This window comes from Pinus tabuliformis, chromosome 4_1, assembly GCF_031772625.1.
Source record: "Pinus tabuliformis cultivar Carrire ecotype Pingquan chromosome 4_1, CPIR1, whole genome shotgun sequence".
In the NCBI taxonomy this organism is placed as follows: domain Eukaryota; kingdom Viridiplantae; phylum Streptophyta; class Pinopsida; order Pinales; family Pinaceae; genus Pinus; species Pinus tabuliformis.
In genome coordinates this window covers 286,171,566-286,194,715 of record NC_142303.1, presented here as the reverse complement: position 1 = coordinate 286,194,715, position 23,150 = coordinate 286,171,566, and positions in this window count along the sequence as shown.

Genomic DNA, 23,150 nt, shown 5'->3' with positions numbered 1-23,150 from the left:
GATGACCCAAGACAACTCGTTGAAGCCGCAAGAAAAGAACAACACCGTGAAGTCGAAGAAGGACACAAGAAAGTGGTGTGAGTTCCATAAGAGCCCCACTCATAGCACAAGTGAGTGTCGGACCAAGCAGATGCTGGTGGCCGAGTTGAAGGCTTCAGAATCAGATGCATGTTCTGACCCTGATTCAGAACCCGATAAGGGGAATGGCAAATGGAAGCAGATCATTGATGCAGAACCCAGCGTGACTGTTGCCATTGCCAAGACCTAGAAGAATGAGCCCAAGTATCCATAGGAGGGGGAGTATCTTTTCCACTCATAGATGTGGGTGAAGGGTTCACCGCTGCAATTCATTGTTGACATTGGCAGCCAAAAGAACCTCATTTCAGTAGAGGTCATGAAGTGATTGGGCCTACCGACTACACCACACCCGCAGCCGTACAGTATCGATTGGCTTCAATAAGGACAAGATCTCTGAGTAGTGTCGCCTTCCCTACATCATCAAGCCCTTCACAGACAAGGTATTGTGTGATGTTGCACCTCTGGATTTTTGTGATGTACTATTTGGCTAGCCATACTTGTGGAGGGGACATGCTATGTATGAGTCAAGGCCTCGTGTTGCTATTATTACTTTGGGTAATTCATTATACAGGATACCGAAGGTAGCCCCACCTATTGCCGCCTTTTTGATCTCTGCTAAGAAATGCAGCAAGATCATCTCCTAGACAAGGAAATTCATTTTCTGTCTGGTTCGCTCCCAAGGTAAAGGGAAGATTGTAGCCACATCCATGACCCTCACAAAGGGTTCCTCCACGCAGCAGCAGCAGCAAAGGGATACGATAATGACAGAACATAGGAACAACTTCTCCTCACCCATAGGGGAACCATACAAGTTTCAGGTGGGCGACAAAGTCTGGTTGCATCTGCAGAGAGAACACCTGACAAGAGCCCATCAGAAGCTCATACCACTCTGACATGGTCCTCACAACATTACCAAGGTTGTGGGAAATAATTCTTTGGAGCATAAAATTCCTCCATTCCTTCGCTAGCATTGAGTGTTCAATGTGGAATGCCCTCGACCATGCTTCCCACCATTACTGGACACATCAAATATTGCAGAACAGCCACCAGGGACCAAGCTCAGCAGATGGAGGAACTCAACACAATGGGGACCATTGCTTCCTAAGGGGGGACAAATGATCCAGGTGGATGTTGGTGGCCACCCACCTATCCCACTTGGACCCCCACAACTGTCTTTGTCAATCTTTCAGTTTCCTTATTTGTAGCACAATTTATTATTTTTAGTAGTTTTTCGGGTCCTGAACTTCCGAAGCCGTTTTGAGGCCCTAAATGACGTTTTTTAGGAAATTTGGGAGCAACATGGGTCCACAGACCTATGTTTCTCTTCACAAAGTTGTATTTCTTGGATAGATATTTCTAACGAGCTATTGTAAATGTCAGACAAAGATCGTATGCCAAAGTTATGACCCCGAGAAGTTAATGTACCAACTTACCCAAAACAGGGCCTACAATTTCGAATTTCATCTTCTAGGGTTAGCTTTTGGGATGTTAACGGTTTTCCATTGTTTCTAAACAATAAATAGTCCTTCGAGCCTCATTGTAACACAGTTTAGAGGCATGTAGCCGCCACATCTCTTCTCAGAGATAAGCTACCGTCACCCTAGCTGGTTTATTTCCATTTCTATTTGTAAACATATTTCAGTATTTTACATTAATGAAATGAAGTATTATTTCTACTGCATCTCTGTGTTTATGGTTATCTTTGTAATTTGTTGTCTTCCTGTTGAAATCTGGATCAGTTACCAATCCAAAATTATTCTTATGAGAAATTCTTGAGATTGAGAATAACCAAGTACCATTATGAATACCTCCCTAGTTAAGAGGGAACGTTGAAAAGTGTAATTAGGTTTGGTCTTTATAATGACATGTAATTTTATGTAATGATATGTAAAGAAGAAAAATAAATTTTTTGTATTGCTTGCTTCATGGATTTCATGAGAAAGAGATTTTATTTTTGAGTCAAGACTCCCATTGAGAGTATTTAGGAATTATTTGTCATCTAGTCATAAGATATTAGAGTCATTGTCATGTAATGGAGTCATGTTACACTTTGTAAAAGGTCAAACTTGTCTATGTAAAGTATCCTCCAAGACCTTATCAATTATCCTCTTCAAGTCAACCTACAATATTGGAAGAACTTGCTAGAATAAGTCGGCCTAACTAGTAGTGATCATGTCGGCCAAAATGTAACATCCTCCTCTCACATCTACCCAAGCAACTGACCATCCAGGGTAAACATGCGATGAGAGGCCAATATGATATAATTCAACCTCCTAAGTCACCTTAAGGAAGTGGGACCAAAAAAGACACACCATACTTACATCCAACATCATCAACAAAACCATCAAAGGACAAGTTAGCCACTCAGCCGGCCTGTCCCTAGATCCCACTATTGCTTTAGGTCTCTTGGGCCATATTCACTCTCATGCTATGGGAAAGGGAGTGAAAAACAACCTAAATTCAGTCTCTCAGGTCTACTTCCCATAAACTGTGGACCAAAATTGTTAGTGTCATGCCAACGGCTTTGGGATTGGAGCCAATTTTTCAGGCCCAGAGCCCAGGATACTACCCATAACTAGTCCATCTCTTTCTAATCAGTAAAGTAACATAGAAATGAAATTACTAAAGAAAATACTTGTTCAATACCTTGACTGGATCCCTACTAGCCATGACAGTAATTTCGTCAAACATATCATCGACATGTAACCTACAGGTGTAAACAACATAATTAAGTGTGGGGATCTCATACTTGTTTGAGAATAACTATGAACCATTGTTCCCTCATGCCATTTTATGCATTATCATCTATTATTTCATAGAAATGTTATCGTTTCACACACAAGTAAAAACATGTTGAAAGCCATACATAACTGTTGCCATAAAATGTGCATATAACCAACATAATAGGAACATAAATACAATAAACATGACAACCATCAAATCCATAAATACATCAGTAACTTTACACATGGAAATCAAGGGAAAGGATTTCTCATTAATGAATGCAATGAACCAACTAGAGATGGGACTACCATGTTCCACTCGACCGTAGAATGGCTGAGCCAAATCTCTCTTCAACCTTTCAGCCCCATGTCATATTCCAAGCATGAATGTGGGATCTCATGAAACACATCAATCAAAACTCATCCAGGGGTTCTAGAAGCCATCCAACTCAACCCATCAAACAATGAGTCCACCTTATGGTTGGGTATCACTAAATCCATCATCAGGTTGGTCTCCATCCAATCCCTCCAGGGCTTTCAGAACGTTTGTCCAACCAATTATTTTATAACTAGTAACTCAACCCAAAACTTATACAGGGCTTTTAGAGCGTTTTTCCAACCAAGGCTTCCTGTACTAGTAACCCAACCCACCAAGGGCTTTCAGAGCATTTTGCCAACCAAGGCTTCTGGGACTAGTAACTCAACCCAAGTTGTTACAGGGCTTCCAAGGTGTTTTCTCAACTAGGGGTTCCAGGACTAATAACTCAACCCAAGCTAAGGAAACATGAGAACCAACCAAAACAAAACAATGAAAGTAAACCCACAATCACCATGGCTATCCAGGAAATGGCAAGGCTAATGACAGATCACAACCAAGAATCCACATGCATATGCCATGCATGCCAAAACCAGTGAAGAAATCATACATGAAACTTGGTACCGACAATAAAATCTAATGTAGTTGTTGATGTCGATGCCTTCTTGCACTTTCCTACTCTTCCTTTGCCTTCTTTCTCCAAGAATCCAAGTATGCCACACCTTCTAAGAGTGCTCCAAGAAATCTCTAAGTAGCCAAGAGTATGAGAGAGAGAGAATAATGAGAAAGGTCCAACACTGAACTTACAAAAGGCTACCAACTGATCCTAAGAAGCATTTTTATGAATGAGGCCTCTATTTTCTTCATTTTCCATTATTTTCCTTCATTTTCCTCCTCACATACAACCTGTGACCTTTCACCTCCTTCCTCTCCTAATTTGCATTATTTTTATAAATAAATGTGCAAAAATTCCTTTTAATGCCTTATCCATTGCCTTTGCCAATTTCCTTAGTCATAAACAACCAAATGAACACCCCCTAGGATGTATTTCCCAAAATTCAATTTGGAATATGTGTCCCATTCATATGTGGTTATTCTTTTTAACTTTATTACATGTAATTTTCACTAGGGTTGTTACACTAAAGGACATGTGTTGAGGTGTATATATAGTCACACTCAGCCTCACTTAGAGGTAAAAAATTTGCCAAGCATTCGATGAAGAAGAAGGAAAAAGTAGAGGCCATAAAGAAGGAGTGCGAAGAAGTGGTAAGAAGGATTCTTCTAGACATTACGAATGAGAGTTTCTTATGTGAAGGCGAAGGAGAGTTTCTTTTGGGCAATCGAAGGAGAGTTTTTGTTATGAAAGGAAAGAAGAGTTTATTCTGGGCATAGTGAAGGAGAAGTTTCTTCTGCGGTTAGCGAAGGAGAGTTTCTTCTCAGGTTAGTGAAGGAAGGATTCTTTTGGGATACTTGTTCTGGGTGATCAAGCTAGAGATCAAGATCATAGATCCCGAGATTCTCTAGGAGAAGTAGAGAAGAAGAAGTGTGTAGGATAGAGACCGAGTTTCTCTAGAAGGATCCAAGGAGATAAATTCAAGATCAAGAAAAAATACGAGAAAGGGAAGAGACAAAGCATCAAGGTTAGTGACAAGGTTCTTCGGAGGATACTAGAGTCAAGGATCTTTTTCATGGTCTTGGTACTAATCAATTGAAGATCTAGAAGAAGAATTTTGATCGGGTTTTCCTCTCAAGAGGTGAGAGGTTTTGGTCTGACTGACAAGCTTACATAGTGTGTCACTTGTGTTTTATTGTGCACATTGGTAATTTTCTTTATGAAAAGAACACAATAATAACATAACAAAGAAAATACTATAATCTAAGAAATAAAAGTATATCACAAGAAATTATCAAGCAAAGAAATATTTTAACTATCCATGCCCTAGATTTCTCAATAATTACAGGGCTTGCAGAGAATTTAACTAGAGAATTACAGGGCTTCCCATAGCGAAAGGAACATGATAACCAACTAGAAAAAAAACGTAACACCCAGAACACCATCACTATATAGGAAATGGAAAGGATAAGCAATCCACTATCAATCTAGGAATTCCTCTATGCCAATGACAACTCATAACCAAGAAACCACATGCATGTCAAAACTAGTAACTAAATCATACATGCAACTTTATACCCACAAAGAAATATATTGTAATGGATTTGAGACTTCTGCGATCTGCATTATGTGTGGTTATATCTTCCGGATCCATCGCATTCTGTTGTTTTATGCATCGACGTTTCGAAATGTCGATGCATAAAACAAAAGAATGCGATTGATCCGGAAGATATAACCACACAAATATATTGTAGTTGTTGATCTTGATGTCCTCTTGCATTTTCTTGATTTTCCTTTGCCTTCCTGATCCAAATTCTAAGTATGCTACACTCCTCCAAGAGTGCTCCAATAAAACTCTATGTGTCCAAGAGTATGAGAGAGAGAGAGTAGAGAGAGAGATCCAAAATTGATTTGACAAAATATGACACTAAATAAAGATTGCCAATTGATCCTCATAAGCCTTTTTATCAATGATGCCTCTATTTTCTTTATCTTCCATTATTTTCATAAATAAAATTCCAATTAATGTCTCATTCCTTTAGAAAGCATTTGCCTTTTCCTTTGCCAATTTCCTTAGCCATTAATAAACTGTAGTGACACCCCACTAGGATTATTTTCCCACCATTTAGCTTAGAATATGTGTCCCATGACTATGGTATTATATATTTTTACATGGATTTTTAACCAAGGTTTTTATAGAGATGGGCTTTCTGCTAGAACTCTTTACAGATAGGTGGAGACAAGAAAATTCCTCTAGGTATAGTAAACAATGTTGGAGGCATCCAAGCATGTTTGGTGTTAGTGATTTATATACATGTTTAGGTGAAATCAATGTGGTTGAGGGTTGAGGTGGGTTGGCCTCTGGAAGCCATGGTTGGTTCTGTTTTGATTTTGTCACATGAGATCTAAAATTCATGCTTGGAATATAGAACATGGGTGATTGGCTGAAAGAGAGATTTGATTCAACTCAATCTATGCTCGGGTGGTATGTGAATGTCTTGACTTGGTTGGAATTTTCAAATATTAATATGATTCATTTCCTTATTGTGATTAATGAGCATATGTACTAGTTATTGCATTGATTTTATGACTAATTTGTCATGGATTCGTTCTAGTTATATATTGGTGATAGGCATGCCTAAATGATGTGCTCTTGTTATGGATCTTGTTCATAATTTCATAATATATTGAATGGTTATGTGAATGTGTGGGCTAGCTAGTGTTGTTGCAGCTAGTTTGAGAGGGCATTGAACCTTTTTTATGGTTCTCTGATGAAGTTAAGAAGACGTTGCACATATATGCATCCATGACCTATAGTTACTATGTTTACCGTGCATTTGACAAAATTTTCTCATGTGTTTGGAAATTTATAGACTTGTCATCACCTTAAAATTTATTCTGGAAAGTTATAAGTTGTTCTGGGAAGTGAACTACAGACTAGCCCTGAAAATTGGCACTAATTTCATAGATGCATGCACGGAACTAGGAAATTTTGGCTAAAACCATATACAAGGAGATATGTGCATGCGACTATTGTTGGCATTATGATACAGGTGTTTTCCTTGATGGAAAATCACTTAGATGAAAGATCACAGTGCAGCATGACAATAGCAAAGAATTACAGATCAAACTACAAAGAACGAATAAAGAGAGGTATACGAAGGTTCACCTTGACCAAGCTGCGTATACATTCAGGTTCACTAAACACAAGTAGAATATATGTACACACACACTTTCACAAAAGGAAAATCATGTATATGTTGGAAAACTAAGTTTTGGTCCAAGGTAATTTAATCCATGGTATTGGTCCAAGGTATTTGGTCTGAGGTATTGACCCTAGGTATTTGGTCCAAGGTATTGGTCCTAAGTGGTTTGGATCCATAGTATTGAGGAAGGCCTAAAACTATATAAGGAGGAGGAGATCATTAGGTCAAAGTGTGCAAGTATCGAATATCTGACGAAGTGTGAGATCTAGTATGCAGGTTATTGGCTTATGGCGCTTTGCTTGATTCGAACAAAGGATGATCCTTAGCTGTTGATGAGGGATAAGATCTAATGATGTATCGAGATCTTAAGGCTTGAAATGAATTATCATTATATGGTTTGATCATGTATACTCTAGATCTGAATACTGACGCATGCGTTATTATGTAAACCTTATGATCTGGGTATAACTAAAGTCTGGAATAGCTGCAAAATTATTAATTAATATTTACAGATGTGTACGCTGGTTGGCTTTGATAAAAGCGCGTATACATGTCGGTTTGACACATGGAAGTAATGTATACCCTGTGAAGTATGTTTTAGTTGTTTCTATTTGCTGTTGCAGAGTTCTGGGTTCTGCTTTGGGTTCAAGTGACTGTATTCTGGTGACAGTGTTCTGAATGATCAGATTCATGTTATGATTGAGTTTAAGTGATTGGTTGATGCATATGTACTTGATGATTATGTTGCAGTTATGATGTTGTTGATGGTTCCAGTATGAAAATTGAATGAAATGTGGCCTTCAGATTGTGGCGTTGTGTTTCAAGAGTATCTAGTCTGAAAATTCATGAAACGTGGTCCCTGGTAGAAGAGTAGAGTTTTATGTAGGCTGGCACCTACATACTAGTAAACATATTGGCTAGTACAAGAACTAGGGGGTTGTAGCTCCCTTCTAGTAGTAGCTAGAGAATGAGAGAAGGTTGTAGCCTTATACAGGTGGGTTCCTGCATACTGGTATGAGTTTGCACTAGTATAATATTGTAAACAGATTTTCTTATTATTGAAAGAAGACAGAGATGACAGCAGTAGTTGCTTTTTACCCATATTGGGTTTCCACCTTATATATTGGTGTTCATGTGTGTTTTCTTATGTGTGATGCTTTATTCTGTTTTTAATGCACTGTCTAATAAATCTCTAACATATTGGTTAAAGTTCAATACATCACAAACTGTCTAAATCAAAAGTTATCTGCATATACGTTGGTTTCTTTAAGTACAGTCGCGTGTAGACGCTAGTTCACTTAGCTAAAGTAGCATATATAAACCTATTTGGGAAATTAAATTATTGATCTGAGAATACTGATTCACCCCCCTCTCAGTATTATTTCTAACAACTGTAGCTTTCAACCCACACTCATAGAATCTTATGTGTGCTGCTAGGATGTGAGACTAATTAAAAGAAGTTTCAGCTCAGGATTTGATCACCAGGGGTTATGGTCTGTCACCTAAGTGATATGGTGTCCCTGATAGTTTTTCAGTAAGTTTTAGAAAGAGAGGTCATGTCATAGTAACTCTCATCTCATTTTTACCCAGAGAGCTTGTAAAAGAGGGTAAATGTGGGATGGGGTGGTTACCGATTAGTTTCAGAGTGAGGTTGCATCATTGGACCTCGAGGTAAATGTAGATTGTTATTCATGCATGTCAGTTGTCTATGTGTTTATCATGCATGTATGTTGGTTGTTTAATGTTATGGTTATGACATCCATGTATGAGACAATGTGCTTGTGATGTTGTATCATGCTAATATGGATTGGCGTATGCAGATGTAATGGCCTCCTTTGAGATTCCTTGAGGCATGTTTTTTATTATGTTTTTAATTAGCTAACAATGGCATATTGTAGGAAATAGAAGGCCTAGAGATGAAGGGAATGATAGTTAAGTGCAATTGATATGAATATTTGTACAAACCAAAAGAGACATTAGTAGGATCAGAGAAATTATTTGAGGAGGAGGGAAAGGGGCATTCTCTTGGATTGGTAGACACATTGAGACGTTTGAAGGTAAAAATTGTGAGTTGCAAGGTAGAAAATGAACGGTGGATTGAGTAATAGGAAAGGATTTTCAAATATCGGGAAAAATAAGTCGAGGTTAATGAATTAATTCTTCAGATCCTTTCATATTTGCAAAAGTGGGGACAACTAGGGACTAGTCAAGGACATAAATAAAATACAACTGGTGCATATGGAAGTGGGTCTCGAAGAGAGTATAGGATGGATAGGGATGATATAGTGAGAGGTGGTAGACCCTTGGATACACTTGACAATAGGGTTAGCACTCATGGGTTTTATTCTAGCTCTAATTTTGAGAGACATCATCATCTTCACTGCTGACATACTTATAGGCAGAGTGAGAGGGGATATTTTCGAGAAGAATTCAAGAAATACAAGCCTCCTACTTTTGAAGGGGAAGTGAATAAATTAGAAGACTAAGAATCATGGATGCTTGGGATGAAGAAGTTCTTCAAATTGCATGATTACTTAGAAAAAACAAAAGCCAAGATGGACACCTTCAATATCAAGGGAGAGGTAGATAACCCTATGAATAGCTGCACCGGTTTTCCCGCATTGGATTTTTATGGGGACATTCGTCCAAAATCAATGGTGTCACTTGTGTGCTTGTTTTATTTTAGTTGATGATCTGTAGATGTTGATACTATACTTTTGTTTATTTTTAGTATTTACATCGTAAATAACTTGTTGAGTAATTAAACAAATACGAAGAAATAAATCAAATAGTACAAGAAGAATTTCTGACGGGTTAAACTTCGAAATTCCAACAAAATGTATTTGGCTCATAGCATAGATGAGAAAACACATATGCAAGGTTATGTTTTGGAAAGATTTGGCAGATATTTAGAGGTTGTTGCACTTAAAGCTCAAACCACTCTTGATATTGTGTTATTCCATTTCAGATATCTGTTAATAATAGTTTCTATAAAACTATGGAGTAACCACCATGGTAGGGCATACACATGCTTGTGAAATATGTTAAGCATGTCAAAGGCATCAAGAAAGAGGAGCTGATTTAGAATGAGTTTGAAATACTCTTCAAGAACAAGTACATGTATGAGAGGTGTTATGATAGAAAGGCCAATAAATTCTATGAGCTCAAGGTGGGTTTAATGACATATGAAGAGTATACGACCAGATTTCTAGAGATGTTGAGATATGCGCCTTATCTCAAGGATGAGAAAACAAACGTCCAAAGGTTCATTAGTGGACTACCACTAACATTCAAAGGTTGGATTGATTATGATGAGCCTCGGTTATTGGAGGAAGTCACTAGAAAGTTGAAGAATTTTTATGAGTAGTCAAAGTGTAAGCATCAGTTCAAGACTGGAAAGGTAATGAGAAGATGAAAGGAAAATGGCCTAAAAATTGAGGAAGATCTTAGGATGCAGGTGACAAGGAGAAAGTGGCACCTCATAAGAAGTCAATGTAGTTAAGAGAGGACATGGGTCTTAGTCTAAGGAGTAGCAGAATAAAGGTGACAGCTAGAAACCTTTGAGGTGTTGGACCTGTGATGGAGAACATTGCAAGAGATATTTCCCATCACATTAGGGTGGCATGCCTCATATTCATAATGCTCAAGAGGCACATGAAGTTGGAGATGTAGGCTAGATTATTCCTCATATATATGCAGAAGTGGATATTATGCAGGAAGATTGTTAGGCATCCATTATCGAGATGGAAGGCATAATTTGTGATCAAGTTGTTTCTATTTTAATTGATTATGGATCAAATCATAACTATATTAGTCCTAACCTAGTAGATTAGTGCTGGTTGAATAAGGAAGTGCATGCAAAATATTAGTTGGTGTAGCTGGATATGTACTTCCTTTGGTTTCATATAGCATGACTTTGGGCATCGATCGATTGTTCATTCACGGGACTAATATGGATTTCTATGGTAAGGTCATTGAGTTTCTTAATGATGATGGAGAAAAGAGAATAATGCAGGGAAAGAAGAAGGCTACACTAGTGAGAATGGTTATAGCTACACAAGCTAAGTGTAGCTGCAGAAAAGGATGGTTGCTGTTTATAGTTCATGTTTCTAGTGAAAATGGGAAGCAAGATGAGGATTATGAAATATTGAGGAAGTATCTTATCTTGCAGCAGTATCAAGATGTTTTTGCTACAAAGATTCTAGAGCTAATGCAACATAGGGAGGTTGAATTTTCTATTGAGTTAGTACAAAGAGAAGCACTAGCACCTAAGGCACCGTACAAGATGAGCACTCCAGAATTGGTAGAAATAAATTTGTAACTTAAATAAATTCTTGATAAGGAATATATAAAGTCAATTGTGTCATCTTGGGGTGCACCAATGTTGTTTGTACGGAAGAAGGATGGTACTCTTAGATTGTGCATTGATTATAGGTAGTTGAAAAAGGTGGCTATAAATAATAGGTATTTGTTGCCTTCGATTGATGATTTGTTTGATCACCTGAAGGGAGAAACAATGTTTTCGAAGATTGATCTAAGATCATGATATCATCAAGTGCACATCAAGAATAAGACATATAAAATAGTACATTTTGTACAAGGTATGGGCACTATGAGTTTGTGGTGGTTCCTTTTGGTCTTACGAATTCTCCATCCACCTTCGCTTGTTTGATGAACAATGTGTTGTGCCATTATCTAGATAATATTTTGATAGTATTTGTTGATGATATATTGGTATATTCAAAGAATGAGGAAGAGAATGCAGAGTACCTAGAAAAAATGTTGATATTGTCAAGAGAGCATCAGTTATATGCCAATATTAGAAAGTGTAGTTTCTTTTAGACCCAAATGCATAACTTGGACATGTTGCTTCCATGGAAGGGATAGCAGTGGATATGGAAAATATTAATACTATCATGGAGTGGCTAGGTCCAAGGAATGTGTATGAGGTTAGATCATTCATGGGACTTGCAGGGTATTAGAGACGGTTCACAAGGAACTTATCAAAGATATACTATCCCATTATATCTTTATAGAGGAAAGGGAAAAAGTTTGAATGGACTGAAGAGTGTGAAACTAGTTTTTAGTAGTTGAAGCAATTTCTTACCAATGCTCCGGTTTTGAAGATTTCAGATCCTATTAAGGAATTTGTGGTTTGAATAGATGCTTGCGAGGAAGGACTTGGGGAAGTCCTGATGCAGGAAGGGAAGGTGGTTTTATACGAATCAAGGAAGTTGAATGAGCATGAGCATAAATATGTGACTCATGATCTTGTGTTAGTATCCATCATTCATGCATTGAAGATGTGGAGACATTATCTCCTTGGTAGGAGGTTCATCTTGATGAGTGGTCATAATGGACTGAGGTATTTGTTTGACCAACCCAATCTGAATGCGGTGAATTCTAGATGGTTGGCTACTCTCATTGAGTTTGATTTTGAGATATACATCTTGGTAAAAGATAACATGGTTGCAGATTCTCTCAGTCGGAGAGTGTAGGTGAATCATATTTCAGCTGTGAACTCTTATGGGACAAATTTATAGGAGTGGATATTTCATCAAGGGTATCATGATGAGCAGTATCAACAATTGAAGTGAAGATTGTAGAAATAGTGTTAAGGTGATAGGGATGAGGAGTAACACCTCACAATTGATGGTCTGGTTAGGTTCAGGAGTAGGATTTATTTATCGAATAATAGCAATTTGGAGAATCTTATCTTGAGAGAGTTCATGTCAAGATATATTCACGACACCTGGGATACCAAAAGACCTTGGTAGTTTTTAATAAGTTCTACTATTGGCATAATTTGAAGAAAGAGGTGGATAAGTTTGTTTCTTTTTTTTGGACTATCAACGGGTGAATGATGAAAGTAAGCATCCAACTGGTCTATTGCAGCCTATTCCAATTATAGAATGGAAATGGGAGATAATTTCCATGTACTTCATTATAGGATTGTGAAGAACATTGAGACAACATAATTCCATCATGGCTTTGGTTGGTAGGTTGAGTAAGGTAGCTCACTTCACTGTAGTGAAGTCTACTAATTTGGCTAGTGAAGTGGCTTGGATCTTCTTAACAGAGATTGGGAGGTTGTAGGGTGTTCCTAGGAGGATTATATTAGATAGAGGTTCTAAGTTCACTTCTAAGTTTTGGTATTTATGAACCTAGCTAAGTTATCTTGTTGATTATGAACCTATATAAGTTTAGGTATTTGATATCTAAAGTTTAATGCTTCCATATTGACATGATTATGATATAGCTACCTTCATGCTTTTGTATTTGGTTGTAAATGTTATTTAAGTTGTGCAAGTACATAATATTCAATATGTTGGAGATATTCATAAGTAAAATTGAATTGATAATATTGGAAAATATGATGAAGAATGAATATGATCAAGATGACCTTGATATTTTAAAAAGGAATGAATCCATGATAGGTTCTCTGATGTTGATCTCCCAAAATTAAGAGGGAGGGAATATTATGATAGTCATGATGGATACCTTGAAGAAGAAATTAGAGAATGAATGAGAGTACTACAATGTATTGAGGATGTCTTGGTGTTGTTGGAGAAACTAAAGAAGAAATATTATGACTAGTTTCTTATGAATAACTTGATATAAGTGGCATTAGCATGATTAAAGACCCCGAAGGTTTATTTTTACTTTTATGTATGTTTGAAAGTTTATTACTAATTTGGGTTAATGCTTGTCTCCCATAAATAGGTTGAATGGACAAATGGATATATATATAGTTTATTAGGGAGAGCTGAAGCGTCTAACAATGGATGCTTGGGAGGAAATATGGATGGCCTATGTGTGTTTGATCTCTAGATACCGAGGATAAGGGTGGTGTTGGTCTTAGAGCTCTAACCTTGGATACACATCAAAATCCCTAGGTTTATGGTTAGTTAGTAATCATGATCATACCTAGACTGGTTGAAAGCTTTAGTCCATCTTAGTCCCACCCAGATAGATTACCATGGTCAAGAATCTAGTCTGTAGCACGGAGTGTGTTGAACTCTTCTTAGTTCATTTTGGAGATCTTCCATGCACCTCCATAGATATAGGTAATTATGAATACCTCCCTAGTTAAGAGGGAGTGTTGAAGAATGTAACTAGTGTCAGTCTTCATAATTATATTTGAAATGTATTTGTCAAAATAAAGAGAAAGAAATTTCATTATTAAATAAATTGGCTTACTAAAGCATCGGTCTCATGCTTGGTTCAATTTATTTTAGGTCAAATTCTCCATTGAAGAATTCTAGGGTTTATGTTAAGTGTCCTTGTCCATGTCACAATGTAAAGAACCCTTCTTGGGAATTATTTGTCATGAAAGAAAATTATTTTAATGTAAATTAGTTCAATTAGTCTTCCTCCACCAAGTCAGCCTTAAGGAAGGACATTCCAGGTTCATTAGAAGAATTGGATCACCTAAGATGACTATATATAAGCAAAAACTCAACTAATTTGGAGGACATCTCACACAAGTTCAAATTTAACTAGTTTGGAAGTAGAAAAGGTGAGAAGTTCAAGAAGGAAGCTAGAATCAATTTTTTGGGTCTCTCTCTATCTCTCTCTCTCTCTCTCTCTCTCTCTCAAGTGTAACAAAATTCTGAAGTTGCATCAAGGTCAAAGTAGTTAAGCTTCTGCATTAAGGTCGAAGATGTGAATCTGCTGCATAAAGGTCAAAGTTGTGAAGCTACATGAAGGTTTAATTGTGAAGTTGTTAAGCTGAAGCTATTTAAATTTATAGATCAAAACTATAGTCCTGAAGTTGGGTTGAAGTTTTGTTCCTAAGAAGCTGTTGATGCCTCGAAAATCGCTGCAAAAACATTGGGGATAACCACCCGGTCCGGACCTTAGTACAGCTCCTTTTCCGTTTGGAATAGTGGCTCCGACTGGGGATAATGGGACCAGTTTCCCAGAAGTGGATAAATGGGATGGATGGGTGATTATAAACTACGCTAGCGACGAGCGAATAACTAAAACTACCAGGAAGAATATAATAACTATGATCTATCCCGGGAACTTATTGAGCTCTAAAGTGTGGCGTTAAGTGGTCTGTGTCTAAAGACAGGCATATAGATGACTCCATCTTTAAGGCATAGATGTTAATTCATTCAAGATTGCTGTGTCTAAATAGTTAAACAAAGCGATTAAAACAAGATTACCACACTTTATCATTTATATCATTGTCACATGCATGATTGAAAGGAAAGGCACATCGTAAAACATCCAATAGTGGAATGAATAAAGATCTGCTGTTACAGCGCATGCATATAATCAACAATAGCAAGAATAATCTCATAACAATTCATATAAAAGGAATGAATTCAGACATAGATAGAAATACCATATGAGCTGCGTGACACTCCCAAATATCAATCGCTATTTGTAGTTCTTCCTTCAATGCAGAAACATCCTCAACAACGACAATAGTGCACAATTGCATAAAGAAGCTTCCTTGTTAAATTAAGAACAATTGGCCCAGTTTCATAAAAGAATATTGACTGAAGCACAATAGTGCAAAATTTAGTCTATTAAGTCTGTTACAAAACTTTACGACCCTTTCCAAAACAATGAAAGGGTCTATAAATACTAAACTAATCTAAATATCTAATAAACAGAAATCCTACATAATTGGCATCAATAAATATTGATCGTATTTCCTAGAGCGATCTGGCAATCGGCGACATGATTCATCAGGTAGGCTGCTTGCCTTTAAACCTGAGCTGACTTGTCGCAAGCATTGGTTCTACTTCAGGTGGTTTGTTGAGAAGCGAACTGAGCTGGGCAGCATAGGTGGCATCCTGAATGTCGGGAATTATACACCCGATTGCATCTGCTAAACACTTAAGGGCGGCTCTCTGTGTGTGCGGCTTAATCAGGAAAAGCCAATATGCATCGAAGGTCAAACTGTTAACCCCAGCGATTAATCTTCCCTTTTCCTCCAAGTCAGGATAACACGTTTGCTCCAACATGTTTGTTGTTGTTATCTTTCCTGGCGTACATTGGGAGATCATATTTGCCAAGTAGAGAGTGTTGTTAACCAGATCAACTAGGTTGCTGGAGGTTGATTTACACCTTGAAGCTGCCCTTTCTGCTTTCATTACCTGTGTGTGCCATTCTGTAAAAAGTATGTCTTTATATGTTTCTGAGATCTTGGGCAAATTCGCTTCTCTCCCTTGATCAGAATCTTGCCAGTCAAGATATCCACTTATGATCTCATCGGCCTGGTCTAACTCATTCCTGGCCTTCTCTACCTGCTGATTAATGGATGTAGTTAACTCACACAATGGCTCTACCTCAGTGAGTTGTTGACAAAGGAGCTTAATTTGTGATATCAATGCATTGTTTATTAGTGATGCTTCCTTTCTGAACTCATCCACCTATGGAGCGCCTTTGATTATTTCAAGCTGTGATGACAATTAAGCGATTTGCTCATCCTTCATTTTCATCATTTGCTCATTTGCTGCTCTCAATTGTGCCAATGCTTCCGACAATTCCTTTTGTCTCTGGATTGCATTTTGGTCAATCCTTTGCCTTTCTTCCTGCAATTGCTGGGTTAATTGATCATTCATTTGTTGTTGTGCCAGCAACTGCTCCTCTGCTTGCACTGCCTTCTGCTTTGTCTCGGTCAATTCTGCCTGTATTGCAAAAATTTCTTGGTCCTTAGACTTCAGTAGAAGACTTACCTCCGATGCCTTGTCGATTGTTGCTGCGGAATAGGCTCCTGCATACTGTGACAACTTTGTTAGGTCATCGGAGGGGTCCAATTCCTCCTTCCATACTACATTACCCGTGACTGTTTGCTCTGGAAAGATAGAAGGTTGATCAGTCCTTCGTCTTTTCCTTGATCACTTTACAACTGCTCTATGCCTCGGGTTGTAGAAAACATCTAGGGGAGGAATATCTTCTACCTGAAGAACGATTTGGTCAGAGGGGTCCTTTGGTATTACTTCAACATCCTTAGAAATGGGTGGGCCGTTGGTTCCACTTAGAACCGGAGGTGAAGTGATGTCCTGCGTATCATTTGTCTTGGAAGTGTCCCCATCTTTTGAACATTCCAATCCACTGATGATGGAATGAAACTGCTGCCATTCTTGAAATAGTTTGGGGTCTATGGTAGTGTCCACATTGACATCTGTGGTGGTTTGTTTCTCCTTTTCTGCTTGGGACTCTTCTCGTTCTTTTTCCTGCTCTTTCTTCAGTTTTTCCTCTTGTTATTTCTTCTGCCTTTCCTCATGTTCTTTCTTTAGCTGTTCCTCTTTCTCTTTCCTCTATTGCTCCTCGTGTGCTCTCTTCTGCCGTTCTTCTTTTTCTTTTCTCTGCCTTTCCTCCTGTTCCTTTTTATGATCCTTTGTTACCACCGGAGGCTCCTTTGATTGTTGCCGAACAGGCCCGCTTGATGAAGTCGCTGGGGTTGTTGCTAGTAAATCTAGAGGCAGAGTTTGCAACCTCTGTTCTCTAAGCTTATTAAACTCAGTCAGCCCTTCATCATTATATTTCAATCGAGCGAGTTCTTTAGCCTGACCTATTGTTTCAATTGAAACGAATAGGGTGTCAAACCAATCTTCTTTGTGCTCGAATTTTGTTAATTTGGCCTGTTCTAGCGCATTGTAGGCAACTTTCTTTGGGTCATATGGCCTGTTTGGGATAGTCGCCAGAGTTAAAGATTGAAGCTTTGTGGCTTCTTTTTCTGCATGTTTGAGATCATGCAGAGTATAGACACCACACCTGAAGGGAAAAGAGGGCCAGCCCCTCTTCTTTTCTTTCTTGAGAGTTTGTGTAACACTCTCAGCCATAATCTGATAGGCGATTTCTCTTGCTAGCAACTTATCTGGTATATACAAAGGGAGAACATGTGGGTCGGCTTGGTTGCCGAAAACTCTTATGTAGGTAAATCTCTCCTCCCCAAACCAACTTGCTACCGTTGTTATATCAAACGAAGCTTGATAGGAAATCTTGGGAATGGGTTTGTCAAAAATAGAATAGTGAATAGGCACCATAAAGCCATTGCAGACTTGGTACAGATGGTGCTTGTAAGAGGTCTTCCATAGTTTCTGATGGTATATGTGGATGGCCGTGGGATCTTGTGGTGTCCACCTCCAGCCGAGCACGGGGAATTCAGAATTGAAACATAGTGTATCTAAGATATATGCACTGTAATAAAATGGGGGAATTTTCCTTTCTGTGACGATAGTCTGATGTTTAAAGTCACGCACAGCCTGTGCTAATTTGTCAGAAAGGATGGTGGCCCAATCCATAATTATACCGTTTACAGCTGCCTCCATTAGAGGAACCATCTCTATGGTAAAATTAGCAGAGTCATGCAATCCCCATAATCTACACATCATAATCCCCGCATAGAAATAAGGAGAAGCCAGAGAGTCGACTGAGTACTTACCCGAATATTCGTGCTTGTGTTTGGCTGGATTTTGTCTCCAATCCCGGATGGGTTCGGATTCAACTTCATTTTCATTTGCAAACTTCTCCAGGAATGCTTTATTATATATCTTCTCCGGGTCGGGCAAATGATACATTTGTCTTAGATCATCCGGCCTGAACGATCCGAAGATTCTCCCATCTCTAGTGTTGAAAGTTCTGTCCAAAATTGGGATTTCTTGAATCGCCCATCGCGCTACATCTGTGTATGGGAGGATTTGTTCCCTAGCCGCTATTCTGTGATGGAAAGAGTCGGCTAAATCTTTGAGAGTGCAATCAGACTTGCGAGTAGGATCCGCAGTAGCTTCTATTACTGTCTTTTCTGGTTGTTCGGCTTCAATCAAATTGTAAGTGCCTTGCCAAGTGACTCTGGTGATGCCCGTGCATGTAGTATCGGAAATTAAGCCCTTTTTCTTGTCCACCAGAGCTTGACCTGCTGCTGATGTAGTGGAAGTGCCTGCGGTTTTCTTTGATTTCTTCCCCATCTTGTTTGAGTTTTCTCTTTCGGATGGATTCTGCACAGAGAGACAAATGTGCGTAATACAGAGACAGCAACGAAAATTCGCAAGTGATGAGAACGTAAGCATAGGTGCGTAATAAGGGATTTAGCTTTAGAAAATGGGCATGGACACAATCCATGGAAAGATTTTAAGAATTATGATTTCATTGATTGGCCGTTTAAAACCTGTCATCCCTTAAATCCCCATTATATCGTTATTCGGCTGAATGATTCACTTAAGCGTGCAGTGGGCGTTTTGGCGGTTGAGTGCAGGTAAATGACTGCTTAACCGATCAAGCTTTAAATATGAATGAATTGCGATATCCCATCACTTAACGGCTTTTTATTGAAAACTGCGCTTTATCGCATCGCGTCGGGGGAATGAGGATTATAAAGTGCACATATAGTGTATCGCCGATCGCCGATAGCGATATCGGATCGCATCGGGGGTATGACTTGTGTGCCTTAATGATGTGCATTGGATATTGCCGATTTCCGACTGCCGATTGCATCGCATCGGGGGAAAAGCTTTGAGCATATTAAGACTTAAGTGAGGATTACCGCCGATATCCGATCGCCGATTTCGCATCGCATCGGGGCTAATGGCATGGGGCGCTTTTAAGATGTGCATGGAGTTTTGCCGATCGCCGATTGCGATATCGCATCGGCGGAAATCAATGTGCCGCTTATTTATATTTCTTATGTCATTGCGATATGCGATCTTGCGATCGCTTTATCGCAATGACAAAGATTTGCCTTATTTCTTTAAATAGGTTTTTCAAAAAGGGTTTTATAAAATGAGTTCATTTGATTATCAGACCTCTTTTGAACAATAAAAGTATTGATACCAATTTAAAATTTAAAGGGACCCATTTCATACGTTAATATTTATAAATAAAGATGATATGAAATGGGGGGTTGTTGTAGAGCACAACAATTGGCGATTCGCTGGAAGAACCAGTTATCTCTGGAAATGGTAGAAACACTTAAGCTTTTTCAAAACATAGAGTTTCAATCAAAAAGGGGAAAATTCTAATATAACTAGATTTCTATATATTCTGAGAAAAATGAAACTATTTTGTTGACTTCCTCTTTTTAAGAAAATAAATACATTCTAAGTTTAAAATAGGCCTTTATTGGTTTATAATGATAAAATAGAATACCTTTCCAAATCAGCTTTTATAGTAAACTCATCTGTCATAGGTAGAGCCTCTGCTGCCAGCAAACATCTATAGTTTCGACAGGGATACCTTTTAACCATGTGATTGTCCATTGTCCCATCCAATTAAGAGTGTGATTAACAGAATGAATTCAAAATATGTTTTCATATTTTGTACTTCATTTCCTTTTCTGTTGTTGATAAGATAAAAAGCCATTGTCCTGGTTTGGTGGCCAGCTATTGACAATGCCATTCACTGGTAGTAGTCTAACTGAACAAGCTGGCTCGTGATGAGACCCCTTGTCTTGTAATTTCAAGCCATTACCCTGTTTTGGTTTGCAGTATTGGTAATGTCAGATAAACTATTTCCCTATGAACATGGTAAGCAGACTTGTAATAAGACCTCTTATCTTTTATATCTTATATTTTAGAATTACACTCTGAATAATCATAAACTTCAGTGAATGGGGTGAACAAATTTCTCCTTAAGAGTAAATGGATGACAGGGTAAGAGTTGAAGATGCTGAAATTGGATTGATTTCTATCTTGATATTGATAACCTTTTGAGACCAATTTGAAAACAAAAAATGATTTACAATATTTCTATGCTTTGAGAGGAGTTGACAAAACTTGAATTGTGGTTTTCAGAATACAATGATATCTAATTTCCAAGAAATTATCCTTTTTTGGTTAAAAGTTCTATTATTTAAAAGCAAATGTTCATACTAGTTCTGTGGGAGAACTTTTCAAACACAGCAAAAGGTCAATGGAAGATATCTCACAACCTTATTTTCTAAAAATCCTACAAACTATAAAATCCTACTGAAATGAAAGGAGAAGGGGTTACCTCCTCAGTTAAAGAATTTCTTCAAGATAAGGCCATTAACAGGGAGAGAATCTCTCAAACCTGATAAATCTTGCAATATAAAGGTTGAATGGCCTATCTTTTCACATATCTGAAATGGTCCAAGCCACAATTTCTGGAACTTGGAGTGTTTACCCTTGTCCTCATGGGCTTTGTCCCATTTCAGAACTAAATCACCGACTTGGAATTGTTTTGAACCGGATGAGACTGAATCAAAAGCTGCTTTGATGACTTGCTGATGCTTGGCATGGGTAACCTTGGCTTTTTCTCTTTCCTCCTCTAATTTTAGAATCTGGTCATGTCTAAACTGAATGGAAGAGGAAGGTCTTTCCTCAATAAACTGCACTAGGGCTAAAGAAGGAATAACAAGATTTGTGGGTAGGATTGCTTCTTTTCCATATACAAGATTAAACAGAGAAGTTCCAATAGAAGCTTTCTGTGTTATCCTGTCAGCGCATAATGCAAACACTAAGGATTTGTGCCAATTTTTCTGATTTTGTTCGATAGTTCGCTTAATGATTTTAATCAGATTCTTATTAGTGGATTCCGCTAAACCATTTCCTTGGGGATAGTAATTAGCAGAATATTTTAACTTAAATCCTCTTTTAATAGCGAAATCAAACATAGCATTGCCTGAAAAGTAAGATGCATTATCAAAAACAAGAGCATTTGGGACACCAAACCTGGTAATAATGAATTGATCTATGAATTCAATGATTGCTTCAGAATTTTCTGTCTTTAAAGGGATTGCCTCAACCCACTTAGTAAAATAATCGGTAGCAGTAAGGATATACTTATGCTGTTTTGAAGACGATGGAGTGATTTCCCCAATGATATCCAATCCCCATTGCTCAAATGGTTGTTCAATGTTGATTGGTTGCAGAGGGAAAGCTGGTTTACGTTGTCTTCCACTAGCAGTTTGACAATTAAGGCATTTCCTTACATACTCGTGGGCATCTTCAAACAAAGTAGGCCAATAGTAACTAGCATGAATAATTTTGTGAGCTGTTGTGTCAGCTCCGAAATGTCCTCCTGCTGGTCCATCATGTAACTCCTGCAAAACCTTTTGGGCTTCAGGTTTCTCAAGGCATATTAACAAGATAGAATCATAATTCTGCCTAAAAAGCACGTCATCAATAATTGTAAAATTTTTCGCTGTTAACCTAATGGACCTTTCGTTTTTGTAAGACAAATTCGGAGGTGCATAACCATTCTTTAAATAAAATATTAAATCTGCATATTGAGATCCAGAATCAGTAACACTTATCTGATTGATTTCTTGAGTTTGATCTGTATCGCTTGATTCTGGAATGTTGGATGCTCCTGCCAATATCCTGCAAAAACCTTGGCCCCTAACAATCTTTGCTGGCCTAATTTCTAAGTCATACTCTTGAAGCGCTGTGACCCAATTTGCCCTTTTTTCACCCAGCTCTTTTTGGATTAATAGTTGCCTAACTACCGGGAAAGGAACTATCACTTTTGTGTGGGTTTTCAAAAGGAAGGGTCTATAATGTTTGACTGCTTTAAATACAGCAAAGGCTTGTTTTTCTATATCGGAGTAGTTCAATTCGATGCCCTGAAGATTTGAGCTAAAGAATGAAATGGGTGCTTCCAAATTGTGAGCATTTAGCTGCGTAAGAACTGCAGCATAAGACACATCGGATGCAATGGTATACAATGTAAAATGATTAGAAAAATTTGGAGTATTCAAGGCTGGGGCATTGATTATTGATTGATTGATTATATCAAAAGATTGCTTTTCTGCTGATCCCCACTTGAAGACTGCATTCTTCTTGATCATTGTTTGAAGTGGTAATATAATTTGAGAAAAATTTGGAACAAATCGTTTAACAAAATTGATCTGGCCTAAAAATGATTGCATCCCTTTTTATTGTGTGGGAAAGGGATTTCAGAGATTTCTTTGATCCGATCAAGATCGATATAAATGCCATCTTTGGATACAATAAAACCTAAGAGTTTTCCTTGATCAAGAGCAAAGAAAGACTTTTTTGGGTTCAGAGAAATACCATATCTTTTGCAGCGCTGAAAGATTTGATTTAGATCATGCAAATGATTATACCTCTTCTTAGAGAATACAGTAATATCGTCTAGATAGACGACTACTGTTCTATTAATCAACCCTCTAAAGGCTATATCCATAGCTCTCTGGAATGTCGCTCCTGCATTTATAAGTCCGAAAGGCATTTTCTGATACGCATATGTTCCCCATTTTGTTCTGAATGTGG